We start from the raw sequence: 7,109 nt of genomic DNA, 5'->3' as shown, positions 1-7,109 counted from the left end.
CACCTGGCACTTTTCCCTGCAACCGCAGGAAGTGCTACACCTGACCCCATACCTCCTCCCTCACCCCCATCCCAGGCCCCAAGAAGAGTTTCCACATCAAGCAGATGTTCACCTGCACATCTGCTAATGTGGTATACTGCATCCGCCATTCCTGTTGTGGCCTCCTCTACATCGGGAAAACCAAGCGGAGGTTGGGGACCGCTTTGCAGAACACCTACGCTCGGTTCGCACTAAACAACTGCACCTCCCAGTCACGAACCATTTCAACTCCCCCTCCCATTCCTCAGACGACATGTCCATCCTGGGCCTCCTGCAGTGTCACAACGATGCCACCCGAAGGTTGCAGGAACAGCACCTCATATTCCGCTTGGGAACCCCGCACCCCAATGGTATCAATGTGGATTTCACAAGCTTCAAAAATCTCCCCTCCCCCTACCGCATCCCAAAACCAGTCCAGCTCGTCCCCGCCTCCCTAACCTGTTCTTCCTCCCACCTACCCTCTCCTCCCACCTCAAGCCCCACCCCCATCTCCTCCCTGCTAACCTCATCCCGCCCCCTTGACCTGTCCGTCCTCCCTAGACTGACCTATCCCCTCCCTACCTCCCCACCTATACTCACCTTTACTGGCTCCATCCCCGCCTCTTTGACCTGTCTGTCTCCTCTCCACCTATCTTCTCCTCTATCCATCTTCTATCCGCCTCCCCCTCTCTCCCTATTTATTTCAGAACCCCCTTCCCCTCCCCCATTTCTGAAAAAGGGTCTAGGCCTGAAACGTCAGCCTTCCTGCTCGGCCTGCTGTGTTCATCCAGCTCTACACCTTGTTATCTTGGATTATAACCTGGTGTCGTGTGATTTTTGACCTTGTTCACCCCAGTCCAACACCGGCACCTCCACATCACCTCTAACGGACAAGTCGATCCAGGGAAGATCGTCTTCAACAGCGAGAACTTCCACGCGCGCAATCCTTTACCTTTAACAAGATGGCGCCCACGAGCAGTCAATTCCCTTCCCAAGAGGGCGGCGGGACGGTGGCCGGGAGGCGTTTTGACAACTCCCTAAACTCCCGGAATTTCGACAAGCCAATAGCGGCCGGGAGGGAGGAAAATGGCGAAGGGACAGTGCCGTGTTTACGGCCGGAGTTGCAAGGTAAAGACTGAGTGGAGTTTGACTCTTACCGTTAGATGGGAGGATGTAGGTTTTTATTGTGTGTGAGTGTGAGTGAGATGGGGAGACTGGGGGACAGCCTGCAGCCGCCGGCTTCTCGGCCACAGCTCGATAACTTTGTCTCTGAGTGACACATAGAATGGACACGGGATTGGGATTACATTGTCGGAAGCCCTTATACTTTCTGTCCTAAATTATGTTGAGCTGTGTGATTTATTTGTAGTTGAGTTTTGTTCTCCCCCCCCGTGACTTTAGAGACTCAGACTTATGACTGTGTCCAGTTAAAAATAGCAAAGGGACCAGGTTTCCCCTGAGAGAGGAGTTTTCAGTTTACGTTCAGATAGCTATAGACCAGATCAATGGTGGGAATTTACCACCATCGTGATCCCCTCTGATTTGCAAATACATCCCGCCCCCTCCATCACAATGGAAATAAAGCCCCATTTTCTCACCACGGGCTGAGCTGCTATATTACTGCTCCCAATTGTTCTGTTTTTATTTGTAAAAAAACAAATGCACCGACCTTAAAAAGTGATACTGTCGGGTGGGAACGTTGCAGAAGAGGAAACAGTTAAAATTTCGGGTCGATCTGGGCAAGGAAGTCATTGAGTTTTAGTTCGTTGTAACTCATCTTGCATGATGCAACTCACCGGGACAGTTTCACCATTCAGTGATTACGGTGGGACTGGTATTTCCTTATCAAAGTTGTCACCTCAACACATAAACTCTGAATGCAGCTTTTCTCACATTATTTGCGGAGGCTCTTTGTAACAAAGCGACTGTAATCTCATTTTCCAGGTATGCGTTATCGTAGTTTAAATTAGGTTTATTTGAAACCCATTTCGGCTCATTGCTGGATCTGCTGGTGATAAACTCCAATGCGTGTGAAATTTACTGTCGTACCCCCTGGGTAAATTGTCAAAGTTGTTTGTAAATAATGTTTCCAGGACATAAACTCTGCTAATTGGCATGTTTGCAAAACAGAAACGGTTTAAAATTTGGCACTTTTGTATTGGATTTACTGAATATTAAATAGATTATTATGGCACAACCAACACATAGCCTAGCGAAAAGTAAGTGTAGATGAAAAAGTGGCAAATTCCAAGGATGATAAAATACCTTGAACAATCTCCGAAGCGATATAGTCGGGGTGCAAAATTCAGGGATGTTCAAGATATGTTTATACTGCAACATGATTGTTAGGTGTAATTCTAGTTTCGGCCGAGCCATAAATATAAGCTTTACTTGCAACTCTTCATGCTGTTCATTTAATAAATAAAACGCGACGTCTGCACTGGTACACAATTATGCGGTTGAAGGGAGAGGGAGAAATTGAAAGTTATTGTTCAAACGTTTAAACAAACTGGTTTAAAATTTGTCCAGCGTGTTTATTGAGCGCTTTTGACAACACCGAATTGACAACACCTGACTATAACGCCACATCATTGCAGAATAAGGCTTAGCACTGACCCCTGATTAACGCTGAATTTAAATTCCGTAGGTGCAAACCGCTTGAGACTAGCACACTAAACTAACTTTAAAGGAATGGTGTATTCATGCTAGAGAAGTGTATTTTGCCCGATGCATACAAACGTGCTGTATAATTAGTAATCAAACCGAATTTGTCGTTATTTTTCATCATTAATTGAATCATTGGGTACCAGTTAAAGATATGAAAAAATACATGTACGTGTACAAGGGAATGATGGTAATTTGGTTAAGAACAGTTTCTAATGGGTTCGTTTTCCCCCTTTATACCATCACACATTCAACAGAGACTCTGGAACTGTCAGCATGCCTTGGGGATTTTTACTTAGAAATCCAGTGTGCAAGTTCGATGTTCTTTCAGATTTAGGATTTGCAAACTTGGCTGTTGCCAACATTTCTTAAGTGATGTTTTGTGGCTCCCCATGTGGGGTAAAGCAAATGTTTCACAGGGATACTTCTGGTGGATTTTCAGGGATAAGAGTTGTTGTTTTGATCTGAACACCGTCCCCCCCCTGCAGTTTATCGGTTGGCAAACCCAACTGTCTCTGGCTTCTGCACTGCCACTCACCTTGCTGCTGCTGCATTAGTGAAATGTCTGTGCTGGGCCTTGAAATCTTTACAATTTACATCAGTGGCATAGAATTGGGGGAGGGAGGGCGGTGTGGAATGATGGCATGGCAACTAAATTTGCTGACTACGCAAAGATAGTTGGAGAGGTATGTAAGGCAGCAAGGACGGCAGTGACGGTGGCTCAGTGGTTGGCACTGCTCCCTTGCAGCTCTAGGAATCTGGGCAACTGTCTGTGTGGAGTTTGCACATGCTGTCCATGTAGTTTTCCTCTGGGTGGTTCAATTTCCTTCCACAGTCCAAAGATGTGAACATTAAGTGGGTTGGCTATGCTAAATTGCCCATAGTGTCCATGGATTTGCCATTGGAAATCAGGTGGTCTGGATGGGATGCTCTTTGGAGAATCAGTGTGGACTTGATGGGCCAAATGGCTTGCTTCCACACTGTAGGGATTCCATCAGTAGTAAGGAATTTGCAGATGGATATAGACTGAATGGGCAAAAAATCCAGCAGATGGAGTATGATGCAGGAAAATGTGAAGGGGGAATAAAAGAAGCAGAGTATCACTTAAACAAAGAACCACAGAATTTGAGGTGCACAGGGCTTAGGTATTCTAGTACAAGTCAAAAAAAAGTTAGTATACAGTTAAAGCACATGATGAAAAAGACTGATATCCTTAATTATGAGAGGAATTGAACATTAAGAGGAAGGATTACCTGAGTTTCATTTATCATAGAATCCCTACAGTATGAAAACAAGCCATTTGCCCCAACAAGTCCATCCCACCCCGACTTCCCATGTCTAACCCACCTAACCTAAACATCCCTGGGCACTTTAGCATAGCCACTCCACCTACCCTGCACGTCTTTGGACTGGGAGGACACCAGAGCACCCAGAGGAAACCCATGCAGACACTGGGAGAATGTGCAAACTCCACACAGACAGTCGCCTGAGACGGGAATCGAATGCGAGTCCCTGGCGCTGTGAGGCAGCAGTGCTAACCACTGAGCCACCATGCCACTGTACCTGTATATCTGCTGTACCTGTATACCAATCTTTAGTACTTCATGCACCCAGATGTCAAGTTCCCTGTGTATAACTGGATTCTTCAATCTGCTTCCATTTAATGGTACACTGCTTCTGTATTCTTCCAGCCAAATGGACCAGTTCACGTTTTCCCATGTATTTCATTTGCCCAAAGTTTGCTCACTTACTTAACTAATCTATAATCTGTTTGTAAACTTTTTACCTCTTGCTAACTTCCATTCCACCTATTATGGTGTTATTGGCAAATTTAGTTTGCTTCCTTCATCCAAATCATTAATATAAATTCCATATAGCTGAGGCCCAGCAGTGCTCCCTGTGGTAGACCACAACTCTCGGTTTGTCAACCTAATAAAGATCTATTTAGCTTCACTGTGCTGTAATTTTCTTTATTCTTTGTTCTTTGTTCTTCACCCTCTGTATCCTGTTAGCTACCCAATCTTTAATCCATGCCAATAGGTTATCACCTACAACATGAGCTCTTATTTTGTGTTGTGACCTTTGTGACAGCTTATTACATGCCTTTTGTTTTCAAAGGACTCTATTAGTTATGTTCCTTTCACAAAACCATGTTGACTCTGTCTGATTGCATTATGATTTTTTAGGTAATCTGCTATAACTTCTTTAATAATGGATTCTAGCATTTTGCTGTGGTAGATGGTATGCTCACTCACTTAAAATTTCCTGTTTTTTGTCTCCCACCTTTTAAAAGCAAAGAATAGTACAGCACAGGAACAGGCCCCTTTGGGCCTATCAAAACTGCGCCGATGCATGATGCCTTTCTAAACTAAGAACCTTTTGCTTTTACGTGGTCTGTATCCATCTGTTCCCTGCCTATTCTTTTCTCTGTCAAGATGTTTCTGTTGTTATTGTATTTGCCTCCATCACTTCCTCTGACAGTGCGTTCCAGGGACTTGCCGCCCTCTGTGTGAAAGAACTTGCCTCTCACACCTCCTTTAAACTTACCCCCTTTTAACTTAAACCTATGTTCCCTAGTAATTGACATTTCTCACCTGAAAAGGCTTTGACTATCTATTCTATTGATGCTGGTCATAATTTAGTAAAGTTTCATCAGGTTGCTCCCTTATCCTTTGATGTTCAAATGAAAACAAACTATTTCTTCACCCCCTCCAAAGCCTCCACGTTCTTCTGGTAGTGCAGTGACCAGAACTGTATTACAGCATTGTCAATACAGTGTGGAACTGGAGGAACACAGCAGGTCAGGCAGCATCAGGGGAGCAGGAGAGTCAAGGTTTTGAGTTGGGACCCTTCCCCACCATCTGCAGTTCTTGCTATCTCCTTGTATACAACAATTGTTACCTGACTAAAGTTGTATACAGCTGCTACATGCCGTTTTTTTTTTAATATACTCTATATCTTGACCAATGAAGGCAAGCATGCCATATGTTTGATTACTTCATCCACTTATGTTGCACTTTCAGGGAACTGTCAACCTGTACACCTGGATCCCTCTGTATGTTCATGCTACCCAGCGTTCTACCATTTGCTGTAAAATTCCCTCTTGCATTATATCTTCCAAAGTGCATCACCTCACATTTGTCTGGATTAAATTCAGTCTGCCATTTCTCTGCCCAAGTCTCCAGCTTATCCTTATCCTGCTGTATCCTTTGGCAATCCTCACTATCTGCAGCTTCCGCAAGCTTACTAATCAGGGCAGCTATATTCTCCTCCAAATCAATTATATATATTACAAACAACAGGGGTCCCAGCACAGATCCCTACAGAACATGCTATTCATAGATCTCCAATACTCACTGTCTTTTATGACTAAGCCAATTCTGTGTGCATCTTCCCAGCTCACTGCAGAACCCATGTGAATTCACCTTCAGCCTGCCATAAGGCACCATGTCAAAAGCCTTGTTAAAGTCTCTATAGATAATATTTACTGCGCTGCCCTCATCAATCATCTTTGTCACTTTCTCAAAAAGCTCAATAAAATTTGTAAGACATGACCTTGCCCACGCAAAGCCACGCTGCCTGTTGCTAATAAGCCCATATTTTTCCAACTGTGAGTAAGTCCTATCCCTATTAATCTTCTGCAGTGATTTGCCTACCAGTGACGTAAGGCTCACTGGCCTGTAATTTCCCAGATTATCTCTGTTGTCCTTCTTAAACAAATGAATAACATTGGCTATTCTCCCATCCTTGGGCACCTGTCCTGTGACTAAAAAGGATACAAAGATTTCAAACAGGGCCCCAGCAATTTCCTCACCTCCCTCCCTCCCTTTGCATTCTGAGAGAGATTCTATCACTTCCTGAGTACTTGTCAACCTTCATGCTTTTCAAAACATTCAACACCATTTTTGTATTGACATGCCCTAGAATTTTAACTAACGCTTCCTGAGACTCGCCATTCATAGTGTCCTTCTCCTTTGTGAATACTGATACAAAGTATTTGTTGAGGACCTTAACTACTTCCTCTGGCTGCACACATAAGTTCACTCTTTTGTCTTTGAGTGGACCTATCCTTTCCCTAGCCACCCTTTTGCTCTTTATATTTGTACAAAACACCTTGGAATTTGCTTATTCCTGTTTTCCAAAGACATTTTATGGCTCCATTTACTCCTCCTAATTCCTTTCTTGAATTCATTCCTGCTATCTTTGTATTCTTAGATCACTGTCTATCTTCAGTTTCCTAAACCGTATGTATGCCTCCTTTTATCTTTTTGACTAAGCTCTCAATTTCTCTTGTCATCAAAGGTTCCTGAATCTTGCCATCCTTATCCTTCATTTTCGCAGGAACATATTGATCCTGAAGTCTAATCAACCAGCCTTAAAAAAAAAAAAAAAAAAAAAAAAAAAAAAAAAAATTCCAGCATCCAAAA

General features: G+C 43.7%; 1 long non-coding RNA gene across 4 annotated transcripts in view; it reads left to right on the top strand.

Annotated features, from left to right (window-relative positions):
- The first annotated feature begins 842 nt into the window (after nucleotides 1-842).
- The window catches only part of LOC125481085, a 41,229-nt gene continuing 34,962 nt past the window's right edge, over nucleotides 843-7,109 (top strand). The window contains exon 1 of one of the 4 annotated variants that reach the window (XR_007261194.1): nucleotides 843-1,146. This is a non-coding gene — a long non-coding RNA (uncharacterized LOC125481085). Of the gene's footprint in view, nucleotides 1,147-1,594; nucleotides 1,963-7,109 lie in introns of those variants that run through there. The other 3 variants (XR_007261193.1, XR_007261196.1, XR_007261195.1) reach the window with 3 other exon arrangements.

This window comes from Rhincodon typus, unplaced genomic scaffold, assembly GCF_021869965.1.
Source record: "Rhincodon typus isolate 14 unplaced genomic scaffold, sRhiTyp1.1 hic_rhity00000826, whole genome shotgun sequence".
Classification (NCBI taxonomy): Eukaryota; Metazoa; Chordata; class Chondrichthyes; order Orectolobiformes; family Rhincodontidae; genus Rhincodon; species Rhincodon typus.
This window is presented reverse-complemented; position numbering and strand designations above follow the sequence as displayed.